Source organism: Eumetopias jubatus, unplaced genomic scaffold (genome assembly GCF_037043125.1).
Source record: "Eumetopias jubatus isolate StellerSeaLion01/CBP00866 unplaced genomic scaffold, mEumJub1_p1.0 scaffold_12, whole genome shotgun sequence".
Taxonomy (NCBI): domain Eukaryota; kingdom Metazoa; phylum Chordata; class Mammalia; order Carnivora; family Otariidae; genus Eumetopias; species Eumetopias jubatus.
This window is the reverse complement of record NW_028274818.1, coordinates 52,118,489-52,133,651: the sequence shown is the minus strand read 5'-3', so window position 1 is coordinate 52,133,651 and position 15,163 is coordinate 52,118,489. Positions and strand designations below refer to the sequence as shown.

General features: G+C 38.4%; 1 protein-coding gene across 4 annotated transcripts in view; it reads left to right on the top strand.

The window, feature by feature from the left end:
- The window catches only part of RABGAP1L (RAB GTPase activating protein 1 like), a 754,336-nt gene that overhangs the window by 624,657 nt on the left and 114,516 nt on the right, over window positions 1-15,163 (top strand). The gene's annotated exons all lie outside the window — the stretch shown is intronic.

The following is a 15,163-nucleotide window of genomic DNA, read 5'->3' as shown; positions in this document are numbered from 1 at the left end:
TAGGATTACTGTGAAGATTAAGTGGGATAATATATACACTGGACCCTTGAACAACACAGATTTGAACTGCATGGATCTACTTATACGTGGATGTTTTTTGACAAAAACAGTACTATAAATGTATTTTATCTTCCTTATGATTTTCTTAATAACTATTTTACTCTGGCTTACTTTATTATAAGAATACAGTATATGACACATGTAACATTAAAAAATATATGTTGATCGACTCTATGTCTTTAGTAAGATTTCTGAGTTAACAGTTGGCTATTAGAACTTAAGTATGGGGGGGTCAAAAATTACATGTCGATTTTTGACTCCATGGGGGTCAGTGCCTCTAACCCCCTACATTGCTCAAGGAACCGAGAATGTGTAAGAACTTACACAACTGTGTAAGAAATTTAGCACAATGCTATATATAGTTAGTACACAAAAAATGTCAGGCATTATTACTATATTCATTTTGAGTCATTTTCTCTTACTGTGAGTTCCTCAAGGCTTTGACTCTTCCTTGTTCTTCTCCAGATGCCTTGTGTCTGATCCAGTGCCCAGACTGTGCTAGGGTCAAAGAAGGCCTAACTGGATCAAAGAAGTCACGCATTAAATATTTATTTAGTTAGCAAATCCTGTTCATTTAAGATGAAGAATATTGGGCTTTAAATCCTCTTTGAAAATACTGGAAATAAACAGAAAAATTCTCATGTATTACACTGAATAGTATTCCAGGTTTCTTCCTACAGAAAAATAAATAGCTGAGTGGATTGGTCTGAATTTTGCTTTTAAGAAAGGTGTGTGGGGGCGCCTGGGTGGCTCAGTCTGTTGAGTGTCCAATTCTTGGTTTTGGCTCAGGTCATGATCTCAGGGTTGTGGGGATTCAGCCCCGCCTTAGGCTCCACTCCTCACTCAGGGCAGTCTGCTTGTCCCTCTTGCTCTGCTCCCCTGCTCTCTCTCTCTCTCTCTCTCTCAAATAAATAAATAAAATCTTAAAAAAAAAAAAAGGTGTCTGAGGCACCTGGTGGCTCAGTTGGTTAAGCATCTGACTCTTGATTTCAGCTCAGGTCATGATCTCAGAGTAGTGAGATAGAGCCCCACATGGGCTCTGTCTGTACTCTGCATGGAGTCTGCTTGAGATTTTCTCTTTCCCTCTCCCCTTGCCCCTCCCCCTGCTTACACTTTCTCTCTCTCAATAAAATCTTTTTTTTTAAAAAAAAAGCTGTCTATCATACTGTATATACTACAGGGATCATGAAATATGACTTTGTGAATTTTCCATCTTTGTAGACCTTTAAGACTTGGAGGGAAGGTCTGCTTTCTTCTTTGATGCTCTGGTAACCAGGTGCCCTCCCATATCTTCAACTATTAGATTTTTTAGATCATTATTAAATGATCTTTGGAATACTAAAAGTTTTGGGGCGCCTGGGTGGTGCAGTTGCTTGGGCATCTGACTCTTGGTTTTGACTCAGGTTGTGATCTCAGGGTAGTGAGATTGAGTCTGTGTTGGGCTCTGCGCTCACCAGAGTCTGCTTGAGATTCTCTCTCCCTCTGCCCCTCCCACTCATGCTCTCTCTCTCAAATAAATAATTTTTTTTTTTTTAAAGAAAAAGAAGGGCACCAGTTGGTTAAGCAACTGCCTTTGGCTCAGGTCATGATCCTGGAGTCCCAGGATCGAGTCCCACATCGGGCTCCCTGCTCAGCAGGGAGTCTGCTTCTCCCTCTGACCCTCTTCCCTCTCGTGCTCTCTATCTCTCATTCTCTCTCTCAAATAAATAGATAAAATCTTTTAAAAAAAAGAAAAGAAAAAGAATACAAAAAGTTTTTAAAGTTTTATATAGTCTCATTTGCATTAACTTGTTAATTGTCTATAGTAAAAATAATTGTGTTGAAGGAACTGAGGCTAAGATGTATATGCAATAGCCTTTTTAAACAGGGAAAAGCGTCAAATTAATAGTTTATGATCAAGACTGCTAATATAGATCTCAAACAACAAAGCAGTCTATTCCTTATGTATATATGAAGTTATCGTATTTTGTGTTTTCTTCATGTATTTTGTAATTATCAATTTTGTTTTCTACTTCATAAACTAAATTCAAGGACTGTCAATAGTAGATCTGCATATTTATGTGATAAATGGCACACGGTGTCATTTATCTATTGTTATATAACAGACAATCCCAAAAATTACTGGTTTATAACAACAGTATTTCTCATGATTCTGTGAGTTGGCTGGGTGGTTCTTCTACTGTTATCTCTGGATTCATTCATGTGATAGCATTCAGCAGGTGGGACTAAGATCTCTCTTTCCACACGTTTTCTTACCATTGGCTTCTTCACAGTATTGTGGTCCCAGGTTTCCAAGAAGGCAAGACCCAGTGCACAAGCACAAATCAAACCTCTCCTTGTGTCATATTTGTCAGGTCATGTTGACCAAAACAAATCACATGGAGAATCAGTGTTAGAGGAGACAGCACATGGGAAATGGAGACCAGGAGACATGATTGATGGGGAGCTATTCCTCTAACAATCTACCACTTATACACATGGTAAATTTATGTTTAAGTATATATATAAAAAAATTAACTTCATTTCTGAGAATTTGGTATGGAAAGGACATTTCTTTGCCATTTTAATAATATTTACTAACATTTATTAATAATTTTTATTTAGTAATACCCTTTTATACATTTTGTTATGAGCTGATATTGCATTTTTAATTAAAAAAATTTTTTTTCACAATAAAAGTGAGTGAGTAAAGCCAGCATCAGTTTAGGTTCCCTGATAGCAGAAGCAATAATTGCTTATGAATTGTTAATAAAACTTGAGTAGAGATACTCTGATTACAAAGAAAATCTAGCCTGTGGTACTGATTTCATCATTCAGCAGAGAATTGGGATTCCAGAGTTCAGAGGAAGCTTAAAAATTTTTAAGTATTCTACATTGTAGCATACTCAATGTGAAAGACTAAAAGCATTTCCTCTAAAATCAGGAACAAGACAAGGATGCCCATTCTTGCCACTTTTATTCAACATAGTATTAGAAGTCTTAGCCAGAGCAATTAGGCAAGAAAAAGAAATAAAAGACATCCAAATTGAAAGGACAAAGTAAAACTGTCACTATTTCTAGATGACATGATATTATATATAGGAAAACTTAAATACTGCATCAAAAACTGTTAAAACTAATAAATTCAGTAAAGTTGCAGGATATAAAATCAATACACACAAATCTGTTGTGTTTCTATACATTAATAATGAACTATCAGAGAAATTAAGAAGACAATCCCACTTAAATTGCATCAAAAAGAATAAAATTCCCTGGAATAAATTTAACCAAGGAGGTGAAAGACCTGTATATTGAAAACTACAAGAAAAGACAGTCTCTTCAACAAATAGTGATGAGAAGATTGGACAGTCACATGCAAAAGAATGAAACTCCACCACTGTCTTATACCACACACAAAAATTAACTCAGAATGGATTAAAGACTTGAACATAAGACCTGAAACCTTAAAACACCTAGAAGAAAACAGAAACGTAAGCTCCTTGGACCTAGTGAATTCTGTTTTTGTTTTAATTCATCTCAGCATTCTGCTGTAGTCATTTTATCCCAACAGATAGAACTTTAGAGTCTTAATATGGGGTGATGTAGTTAAACTCCTCTTAATGTAAATTTTTCATGGAGGGCCATGGGTAGGTGGTCTCAGGATGACTAAAAAGAACTAGTTGTATGTCTAGAGAAAAGGGTAATAAAACTTTCTTATAAAATAATCAGACCTATAGTCAGTATAATATCACAAGATACAAACTCTAATGACTTTATTTTTAGAGGGACTCGGGATCTGGAGGGTGGGGAATGGATGCCAAAGAAGATATTGTGTAATATATTCTCAGTACTTAGAGAAAAATGCAGTTGGAAAAAAGGAAGACCCCCAAAATGGGAAAGATCTAGTATTTTGTTTTTTGAGAAATAGGATCCACAAATAGAGTGTTGCATTTGTCAGGAAAACTGGTGCATTAGACAGAATTTGCCTTTAATGCCCAGAGATACTTGCTGCTGTCAAAAGAAGCAGAACTTAATTTTGTCCTATTTGGCTGACGTTTGCAAGTATTTTTGATGAATTGAGCCCAAAATCAGATCCAAAGACATGCTCCCCACAGAGAGTTGGTGATGGATCGAGTGAACTAAGTATGAGCATGGTGCAAAAAAGAGATGGCAGGCCCATCCCAGGCTCTGCTCTCCTAACCAATGTGTTAGTAGTCTATGTGCTGGCGCAGCCCATTCCTCCCTGCCTCCCTCATGGATGTCTCCTTGTGCTCCTGCCTCTTAATGGTGCATCTGCAACCCAAGTGCCTTTCCACAGCTTGCCGTTCCTGCCTATTTCTCCCTCCTGGTTCTATACAACTTGCCATCTTTGTTTGAAGGCACCACTGGTTAATGTCAAATTTGTAATGATAACAGCCACAACAATTATATCTTGCTTCCATAGATGCCTGACATATTTATCACTTAATCATTATTTTAACATCATGAAATATCCTTATTGACCTGATTGTACAGAGTAGAAAACAGACACAAAATGTGTAAGTCTGTAATAAGGGTCACTTGGCTAATAAGTGACTGAGCCAAAATCTGAATCCAGGCAGCCTGGTTCTAGAGTCTGTGCTTTACTACCTCTCTTATACTCACTGTTTTTTTTATTCCTCTTATACTATACCACATAGTTTTTGAAGGCAATCAGCATTTATAAGTTGTTAAATAATGCCAGTATTTATCAGTCACTTACAGGATTTAAGACTACTCTGACTCAATATGATTACATTAAATTGCATCTATTCATTCTTTTGCTTAAGAAGCATCTAGGGTTTCTTGCGCACCTACTGTGTCCTAGTACCCCACTAGGTATTCTGTTCAGGAATAATCACATCAGACAAGATTCCAGTCCTCCTGGAGCTTACAGGATAATGGAAGGGACAGATAATACAAAAATAATGTGTAATCAAAAATGGAAATAAAGGTTACAAAGGGAAAGAGAAATTTGTTACAAGAGAGACAATAGTAAGAAGCTAATTTAGACTGGGGAATCAGGGTATCAAGGAAAACTTTTCAGAGGAAGGTAACATTTTAAGCTGGAGCTCTAAAAGCTTAATAAGAGCTAGCCAGATGAAGAGGAGTAGTAAAGTATGCCATAGATCTTTTGTTCTGGCAAAATAATGGGCCAGATGTCAGTATAAACCCTTCTGGTACAGAACATCTAAAACTTCTGGATAAAATAATTAAAAAAATATTTTTAAATGTGTGGCTGAGTGAGTGGGAAAATAAGGAAAAATTTTAGGAACCAGAAATTAATGTGAAAACCTGAATCCTGAGATATTAGCGAATTCTACACCTATATTTTGTTCTTTAGGCATTTGCCAATCCCTGCTGGACTAGATCTTGGGCTTTAATGGGCCTCATGCAGAAGACAAGTTTCTCTGTCAATAGGTGAACTGGGGGAAAACCCATTCCTTCCATATACCTCTTCTTCCCAGAGTGAAGCAGTTGGGTTAATTGCCTATCTTGGCCTTGGTGTCTGGATAAATGGTAGTCATATATATCAGTACATTCATTTATATGAAAATATATTTCATGGTAAAAACAAAATATATATTATGGTTTAAAAAAATTTTTTTTTCCAGGACAGGGGAAATACTGTGTGGCAAGGCCCCTAGGCAGAAAGGCATTTACCCTTTCCAAGGAACTGAAAGGCTGGTACAGGTTGAGCAAAGTAAGGGCTGGCCAGTGAGGTTGGAGAGGAGACTAGGGACCAGATTCTTGCAGGGCCTCAAAGCCTTTCGTTGGGATTTTGGATTTTATCCTGAGCACAATGCAAATCTTCAGAAGAATTTTCGGAAGACTATCTGATTTATGTGAGAAAGAACAGATTAAGAAAATGGAAGAGTACTAGAGCTACTCTAAAGGTAAAGGTAGAGATTAAGCTACAGCAGGAATCCATGTGAAAGTGGATTGACTTGGATTAGGGGAAATTGGAAGAAATTAAGAATCCAAGATATACTTTGAAAGTAAAACCTGCTGATGAATTGGATGGGGATTTGGGAGAAAGATATAAAGGGTTATTTCCCAGGATCTGGCTCGAATAATGGGCTGTCCAGAGGTCTTTTTCTAAGATGACAAAGACAGGAAGAGGTATGGAGGGGAAGATCACATATTTGGTTTTAGAAATGTAGAGTTTTGGGTGCCTGGGTGGCTCAGTCGTTAGGCATCTGCCTTTGGCTCAGGTCATGATCCCAGGGTCCTGGGATCGAGCCCCGCATCTGGCTCCCTGCTCTGCGGGAAGCCTGCTTCTCCCTCTCCGACTCTCCCTGCTTCTGCTCCCTCTCTCTCTGTGTCTCTCTGTGTCAAATAAATAAAATTAAAAAAAAAAAGAAATGTAGAGTTTTGGAAATATTAAGTTTGACAAGTAAGAAATCCAAGTAGAGACAGTACCACTATTTGATATAATGTAAATGAAGAGACTCTAAAATGTTTTTATGTAGTTGAACTCATATTCGAATAAGCTAGTGTGGAATTATAATGAAAATTTTCCTTTTACAGGCAATTCATTTTATAGTACATTTCATTGGGAGGTAAACTTGTTAAGTAGTAGAATTTCATTGTAACAAATACACCATTTAAATTCACATCCTTAGGATGCAAGAGCTGGGTGTATTTGCAGATGAAGTATAATAATCTGGGAAAGACACTGTGGCAGTGATTGGCTAATTGTTCACCAAAGCTGTTTTCCCTTCTTCCTGCTGATACAGTTTGGTCTACATTTCCCAACTTCCTCTGCAGTTAGATGTAGCTATGTGACTGTGTCTGGGCAAAGGAAGGAGAGTAAAAGTGATGTACATTTCTTTCTTTAGCTGTTTAAAGAGAAATCTCCCATATAGCCTCCATACTGTCTTTCGACCCCTTGTGCCAACTGAGTATTGGCATCCAAAAGGACCATGGAAACTACATGTTGAAGATGATAACATCTCCAACAGTCAGAGTTCCTAAATGATAACACAGTTCAGAAAGCCCCAACCCTACCCTCCTGCTACCTAACTTTGCATGATCAAAAAATGCAAATCACCAGGACTCTGTGATTTAACTATTTCAGCAGCTCACATCACATTAAAAGAAGATACTAATTTTCTTTCAAGGTGATACCAAGAACCTAATTTCATTCCCATTCATTTCTTTTCTCATTTTTCTTCCATGTATATTTGCTGCCATAAGTGACCAGGCAATTTGAATAGATTAGGATGTTTGGAGGTTTATAAAGGAGTGAGGGGATTGAAGATGCTTGAGGTGAGAGAGGACTTGAAGGATATAATTGTTTCCTATTCTCCATATAAGATAACCATCACTCCCCCTGTGTCTGGCCCAGTCATTCATTTCAAAGATTCAGACTCCTGCAAAGCTGTTTCTTTCCACCTGCTAATGGCATCCCCATTGCAAAGCATAATTTGTGAAAACTTTGATCACCATTCCCTTCCCTACCTAGTTTAACATTCACATATAATCAAACTTACACCCTGGGATGCAAACTAACCATAACATTGAAACTGAATAGAACACCACTGGATATCTTTTCTTTTTTATGGATCTGATAATAGATGACAGAGGATCTCTCATGGTAAACACTTTTGGGAGAGATGCAAAATGTGTCAGAAGAAGTGCCTATCTCTGATAGGACATGTTGAGATCGGAGCATACCCCTTAGAATCTTTGGCCAATAGATAAGCCAATTAGAGATACTCTTACATGGTTTTCTTATTGCTTCTCAGTCTGTTTGCCTTGCTAGACCTTCATGATTCCTTCCCTTGAGAGCAAGTAGAAGGTAAATTCACTTCCCTATGCTGAATCTCCATTATAATTCCTGATACATTGGAATTGTAAGTGCTTAGAACGTCTTGGTTGAAAACCAAATGATTGCTGAAATAGTATGGTATGTGTCTGTCTGATATGAAAAGTGTTCCTTGTAGTATGCATCTTCTGCATTATTTCTTTTTACCCACATCAGTAATGTGGCTTTAAGATATAGATCATTATCTGGCAATTGAAAATATTTTTATGAAAAACGTTGTTATGATAATGTTTGTTGTATAAGGAATTTATCTAAATTTATATCCCCTTTGTTTGATGAATGTATCTTCAGATAGAATGTATCTCTAAACAAAACTATTAGATTATTCTTTTGATTGGTAGAGTTTATAATTTTGCAAGAATTAGGCACATAGCAGACACACACAGGGACAGATTGGACAGACTTCCCCCCTCTCCCACAGGAGCTTTAAAGGAATACATTCTGGCCCTGTGGACGACTGGCTCCTCTTCAATCCAGTAGCATATGGCTAGGCTTGAGCAAACAGATGTCTGTACCTAATCAGGCATTTATTGTCTCAGTTCAGGTACTAGGCCAGGCTGATATTTACAGCTGTGCTGTGGTTGAAATTTTAAAGCCATAGCAGTTTATTCTGTGAATCCAGTGCATCTCTAATCTAAACTGTGGCATTTTTGGCTTCTGGAATTATTTTCTTTTCCAATCTATAAGATGATAGTAAAACTTACTCTCACAGGGATTGTGATAAGCAAAGTGAAATTCAGTTCTAAATTGTCATAAGTGAAATTTAAAAAGCTTTTTGTCTATGTGGTCTTAGGTGGCAGAAGTAAAATTATAAGCCCCAATTTCTTCTAGGCACACTATTGCCTAGCTTTAGTAAATGGATGGTTCCTTTATAGAAGTGGGTATATCAATCACTTTGACCCCTTGGGAAGCTAGCAGTAGGTGCTATTTGATATAACTCTTCCCAAGGAATTTCTAGCTGGCTGGACTAAATTTGCCTTTGGTGGTATACCATATGGACTTTTATCTTGGTAGTGATTACATTTAAATATACAGGAAAAGCTTGTAATACAATAAAACAAGCATATCTACCTTGGAAGTCACAGAGAACCTGGGGCAGAATGCATGATGTTTGGTAATCAGAACTGAGGAAAACTTAACGGCTGTACTAGTTAGGCCAAATTCTAGGAATATCTGTATACCCAGAGGCCTTTTTTTTCCCCTAAGGGATCCTACCTATAACACCTTCCTGAGGATATCAACCCAAGGCACAACTCTAGGTGGCCATGTTCTGTATGACCTTGCCATCTGCATTTGCCCTAAAGCAGTCAGGCTTTGGGGAGTCTGACCCTTTACATGGCCCAGCACAAGTACTTTATATATCCAACGCATGATGGTGACATAGTGGATGGATCAGATGCTCTCTTTTAAGGAAATTTTAAATTTGAGGTAGAGAATTATTTGATAGGAACAGAAGTCCAATACTTAGCCAGAAAAAAAGGCAGACAAAGATGACATGAGTCACTAGAAGCCGTGAGTAAGCAAGAGTGATATATAAGTAAGAGCCAAGTCACAAGATTTTCAAAAAGTGTGTGCGTGGGGCTGCAGAGATTTTACTTCATATCTGCAGGGGAGGAGGATGATCAACAAATTACTGCTGCCAAAGGCCTAAGGAACTATAACCAGATTTTTACACATCTGTCTGATCCTGGACAACTTGAAATTGCAGCTTGAAATTCTCAACTGTGTTCCTGTACTTCGCATGAGGCCTGGTTAAGCTGCCTTCCATGTATTACCATGAGGCCTAGCCACATGGCATACCTTGTTCCTTGTTTTCATGTGAAGCCTATGATAATGCCCCCTAGATACTCTTCTCACACACACAAAACCACAAACACGGGAGATAACTTACGGGAGTCTCTATTCTTTGCAGCCAAAGGATCCTAATTTATACAACTGCCCTGTGAGTTCAACTCTTATTATTTTGGCTGTGCAACCGAGGCAAGGACTGATGAACAGTAGCAGTTTTATGTGCATGTCAAAAGTGTACAGACTTTGAACAGAAAAGGCAATTTACCTCTAGTTGTTTAAGAAAGCTAATGTGATACAGGGAGGACCCAGAGAATGATGGATAACGCTGATGACATGACATGACATTTGAGGAGACTACATGGAAATGTTTATTTAGCAAAAAAGGAGTATAGGAACAATATTTTTTTTCTTTTCTTTCTGCTAAATTATGAGTTCCTGGGGCATTCATCTCAGTATGTCTCACCAATGCCCAGGACGGGGCTTTGTACACAGTAGGTAGAAGGCTAAATTGATAACATAATGTGGCCCAGCCATTGGTTTGTCTTGTTTAGTATCAGCTTTGAATTGGCTGGTAAAAATATGCTTTTAGGCAGACTAAACTGTCAACTGAAGAGAGAGACATGAGTCAGAGACAAGAGTAGGATTTCCAGAAGCTTCTGGGGGAGGTAGATATAGATAGTGCAAAAATAGCCTAAAGAAACTACATGAGCAAATTTCAGAGATCCAGATAAGAAACTGCATTCCTCACTCAGGGTACTAAGGACCAGAACATGCTGTTATCAGGAACACCTACAGCACATAGTAGAGCATGGCCTTTGGCCAGGGAGCAGGGAATGGATAGTGAAGGAGAACTGGCAAAAACAAGTTCTAGATTCTAGAATCTAGAACATATCTGATGGCATTATCTCCCTTCTGTCTCACAAATCATCCAACTGCACTAGGAGAACAAAAAGAAGAAACATGAGCCCCATCTTTAAAGAAACTAGGAGACATGCAACCCCAAACTACAGTATGCAATGAGGAACAGACAAATGCAGTTGAAGAAGGATATCCACAGCTACAGATCTCAGACAAACCAGTAATGCCCAGTGTAGACTAATGGGAGTGGGTGCGTGGGCTGGCAGCAAGAGCTTCCTTGGCCCTGAATAGGCAGAAAGAGGAGGCAGGGTAATGGGCTGAATGGAGAATCACACAGACAAGATTGAAAACATGGGCAAAAGCTTACCGGGAAAACACAATAAAGTAGGATTGCATCTTCAATATCAGACATGATTGAATTTGGAGGAAAAAGCTTTAAATAAGGCAAAGAAGGATGATTCATAATAGCAGTATACCACTACTATCTATAAAGCAAAAACTGCAGAAAATATGAAGAGAAATAGTTATATGATAGTTGTAGGAAAACATTAATTCACTTCTCTTAGTTCAAGAGATCAGGTAGACAAGAAATAAGAAAAAGAAAACCCAAATAAAAATAATGAATAAAGGGACTCCTGGGTGGCTCAGTCCTTAAGCGTCTGCCCCTGGCTCAGGTCATGATCCCAGGGTCCTGGGATCGAGGCCCGCGTCAAGCTCCCTGCTCCGCGGGAAGCCCGCTTCTCCCTCCCCAACTCCCCCTGCTTGTGTTCCCTCTCTCGCTGTGTCTCTCTCTGTCAAATAAATAAAAAATAAAATCTTTAAAAAAAAATTTTTTAGTTTATCATTTGAACATTTAAAATTTTTTACTTAAACAACTCTTGGATCACAGAGGAAACCAAAGGTTATGGAAAATCTAGGGAAAAAAGCACACTAGAAACACTTGATATTGGAACCTGTGGGACAGAACGAAAGCAGAATTCAGAAGCACCTCTCTTACTGAAGAAAGAAAGAAAATAACCAAATTAAATATCTAACTCAAAAAGTTAGAAAAATGATCAAAAAAACAAACCTTAAACAGCAGAAGGTAGGAATAAAGATAAAAATTGATGAACTAGAAAAAGGAAAATTGATCAGACTAATAAATAAAAGAGCTGGTTCTTAAAAAAATAGATAATTCTTTAGCTAACCTAGTAAAAAGTGGGTAGGGAAGGGAGCATAAATGAGATATAATCCTGGGGAAATGGCCAAAACAGAAAATAATAAGAGAATCATAAAATATTTTGCTCAATCCCGTGCAAATTAATTTGAGAACCTGGAAGAAAGGATAATTTTTCAAGGAAAATAGAAATGATCAATACTAACCACAGATAATTAGAAAATCTAAACTATCACAGAATAAGCACTACCACCACCCGCTCCCTCCCCCACCAACCCCTCCAGAAAAGCCTGAGACCCAGGTGATTTAACAAGGGACGTCTATCCATTTTTCAGAAACAGATGATATCAATCTTCCCAAATTATGTGCTTTAGGAGATACGGATATCTCTGAAAAGAGACACAAACTAGTAAACAGTTGTTCCTAGGGAATGGAGCTGGGGCTAAGGGACAGTATTAGAAGCAAGTCTTGGGGCGCCTAGGTGGCTCAGTCGTTAAGCATCTGCCTTCGGCTCAGGTCATGATCCCAGGGTCCTGGGATCAAGCCCCGCATCGGGCTCCCTGCTCTGCCAGAACCCTGCTTCTCCCTCTCCCACTACCCCTGCTTGTGTTCCCTCTCTCGATGTATCTCTCTGTCAAATAAATAAATAAAAATCTTTAATTAAAAAAAAGAAATCTCTGGTGGGCTCAGATTTCGGAATTGTGTGTAACTCATGGGTGCCACACTCCCAGGTCTCAACTCAAAGGCTGGCTTTGCGCTAGAGCCCAAACCCAGCTGTGGTAGATTATTTTCAAAGACAACTCTTGATGAACTTTGCTGAAGGGGGGGAGGTAAAGTCATGCTTGGCTTTTTCCTACATTTGGGGTTTGCCTCTGGCATGTTTACCTTGTGAATAATGCTTCTCAGCGGCTAAATATAAAAAGTTAATTTGCCATCTGGACCCTCCACCTAATAACAGACGTGTCAGAGGTGTGCTGATAATCAACAATGAGGTAGTGGCCACAGAAGAGAAAGAAACTTTTAGGAATGAAACTTGGAGAGTGTGACGAATGTCCCGTTGTTGGCTGCCCCTGGTAAATCCAGCAGCAGCACACCATAGTTTGCTCTCAGTAAATTGGATCTCTGCAGCTGTGGGGTAGTATTGCAAATAGGTGGTGTCCATCCATAGATATAAAATCTGAGTTTGATTATGATAACAATATTGATTTCATGAGGTTTTCTTTTTCCTATTTTTTTTTTCACTGACTTCATGAATGAAATACTTCGTAGGAAAGCAAGTAATACACTTCCTGACCTTATGGTACATATGTGTTGAGACTGAAGGATGTCATAGATGGGTGCCCTTATTCATTAAAACATTAGGGGTAGAGCAAAGATCTTTCACTGTAAAAAGTGAGATTATTTCTTTAGAAACCATATAAATTACTGAAGGGAATTATGACCAAGGATATGTTTAGGGTGAGTAGATGCTAACTGCCCATCTCACTAGATGATTACTATTCTAAATATTTTTCCATTAGCTAGTTTCGGCTCAGGAAATAGATTAGACCCTTAATGGCATAAGCAACCAGGAAATGAGCGATATATTTATAGATTTCACCAGTGAATTTGAAATAAACTTCATGCCTATTAAAAATTCTGACTGTAATACTCAATGTAAATGCATTTTTTTATGCTTTTTAAAATGTTCCCTCCTCCTCTCCCATCCCAAAGCTTTTGAAGGTCTGATATTCTCAATGAAGGGAATAAATTATCTAAAAGCATATTTTGAGGAAAGCCTGATTTTATATTAAGTATGAAGTATAAAATTACCATTGAGTCGAGGTCATATGTTTTAGTGGTAGAAACTAACCCATTTCTGGTCTTGTTTTGGGGGTCTGCAGCAAAGTCAAAATCAGAGTGGCCACCATGGACCGCTCTGATGGCCCCATTCAGGCCTAGAGCTCTTCCATTCTAAATGGTGCTGGAGGAAGTGTGTTCCCACCTTATTTAACCCTAATGGCTTAGCCATGCTTTGTGGAAGACTGGAAATGGCTGTGTCCTATACATAGACCAAGGGTAAGGTAGGCTTTGGCTTCCATTAGGCTCCTTACTTAAGAGGGCTTTGCCACTGAGCTGCTCTGTTTGGGGCCTTTGACATAAGCAGTTGAGTTAGAGAACCCCCGAAGGCCTGAACAGCCCCGTACATCACCTGTGATTTCATAGAATCCTGAAGTAAGCATTTCATTCCCATTCTATGGGCCTTGTTTTCTGCATCTGTTAAGCAAAGGCTCTTGAGAAAGAGGGACTATTAAAAGCAGTGAAAAGAAAGCCTCAATTCAAAGACATTTTAAAATGGACTGAGGTTATTATTTGTGTTTTTATGGGGAATGAGGAATTAATATATTTACTTTCATTATGTGTAGAAAATTTTTTTTTTAAGATTATTTATTTATTTATTTATTTGACAGAGAGAGAGAGAGAGAGGAAACACAAGCAGGGGGACTGGGAGAGGGAGAAGCAGGCTTCCAGCAGAGCAGGGAGCCCGATGCGGGGCTTGATCCCAGGACCCTGGGATCATGACCTGAGCCGAAGGCAGATGCTTAACTACTGAGCCACTCAGGTGCCCCATGTGTAGAAATTTCTTTCATTTTCTTCTACAGCCTACTGATAAAAATCTGCATTTCTTGAGTTTTTCAGTCTGATACTCCAGATGTTTAGCACTCTGCTCTATAAATAGGAGACATTTAGTAACTATGTGTTCTCTTGAACTTCACTGAAGTTAGATGCAACGAACTTTTACCAACTACCTTTTCGTATTTGAATTGTTTCTAAGCCATTATTAATGATGGATGGATGTCCATCAGCCCTTTTTATTTGTTTATACTAAAAGAGCATTATTTTCATTAAATGGCCGGTTTAAATGAGAAGATACTTTTTGCTCTTTATTTTAAAATATTACAAAGTCCTATGCCTGTTCAAATGCTTTCAGATAAAACTGACCAATTACACATTGGAACATCTGGACAACTTTAAAATACAATCTAAAACTTGTATAGAAGCAGCCAAAGGTCAACCACTCACTATGTTTTACTGGATCTACCTTTTTTTATTTCTGTTCTATTTATTATATTTTTAAAGTTAGACTTTTAGATTAAAAAGCCCCAGGATAAACACATAAGGAAAACTTTCCAAACATAAAAGTTTAAAACATACTCAACACACCCTTGGTCCCCCCCATTTAACAGGAAATCCAATTAATCAAGTGCTATAAAATGTCAGTCTAGCAGCCAGGTAGTTCTGTCTCCCACCGCCCAGGGAAGTTGTATCTGGCCGGTCTGTTGCAGGTCTCCTCCGGCAATGCTTGGCCCTTGACAGGAAGCACTGAGTGTGTTTAAAGCTGTAAAACTGCATTCATTACTTCTCCAGTTCTTGTTCTGTGCGGATCCCAGGGACTGAAATCTGCAGTATGTGAGGCTTTGGTTTGTCAC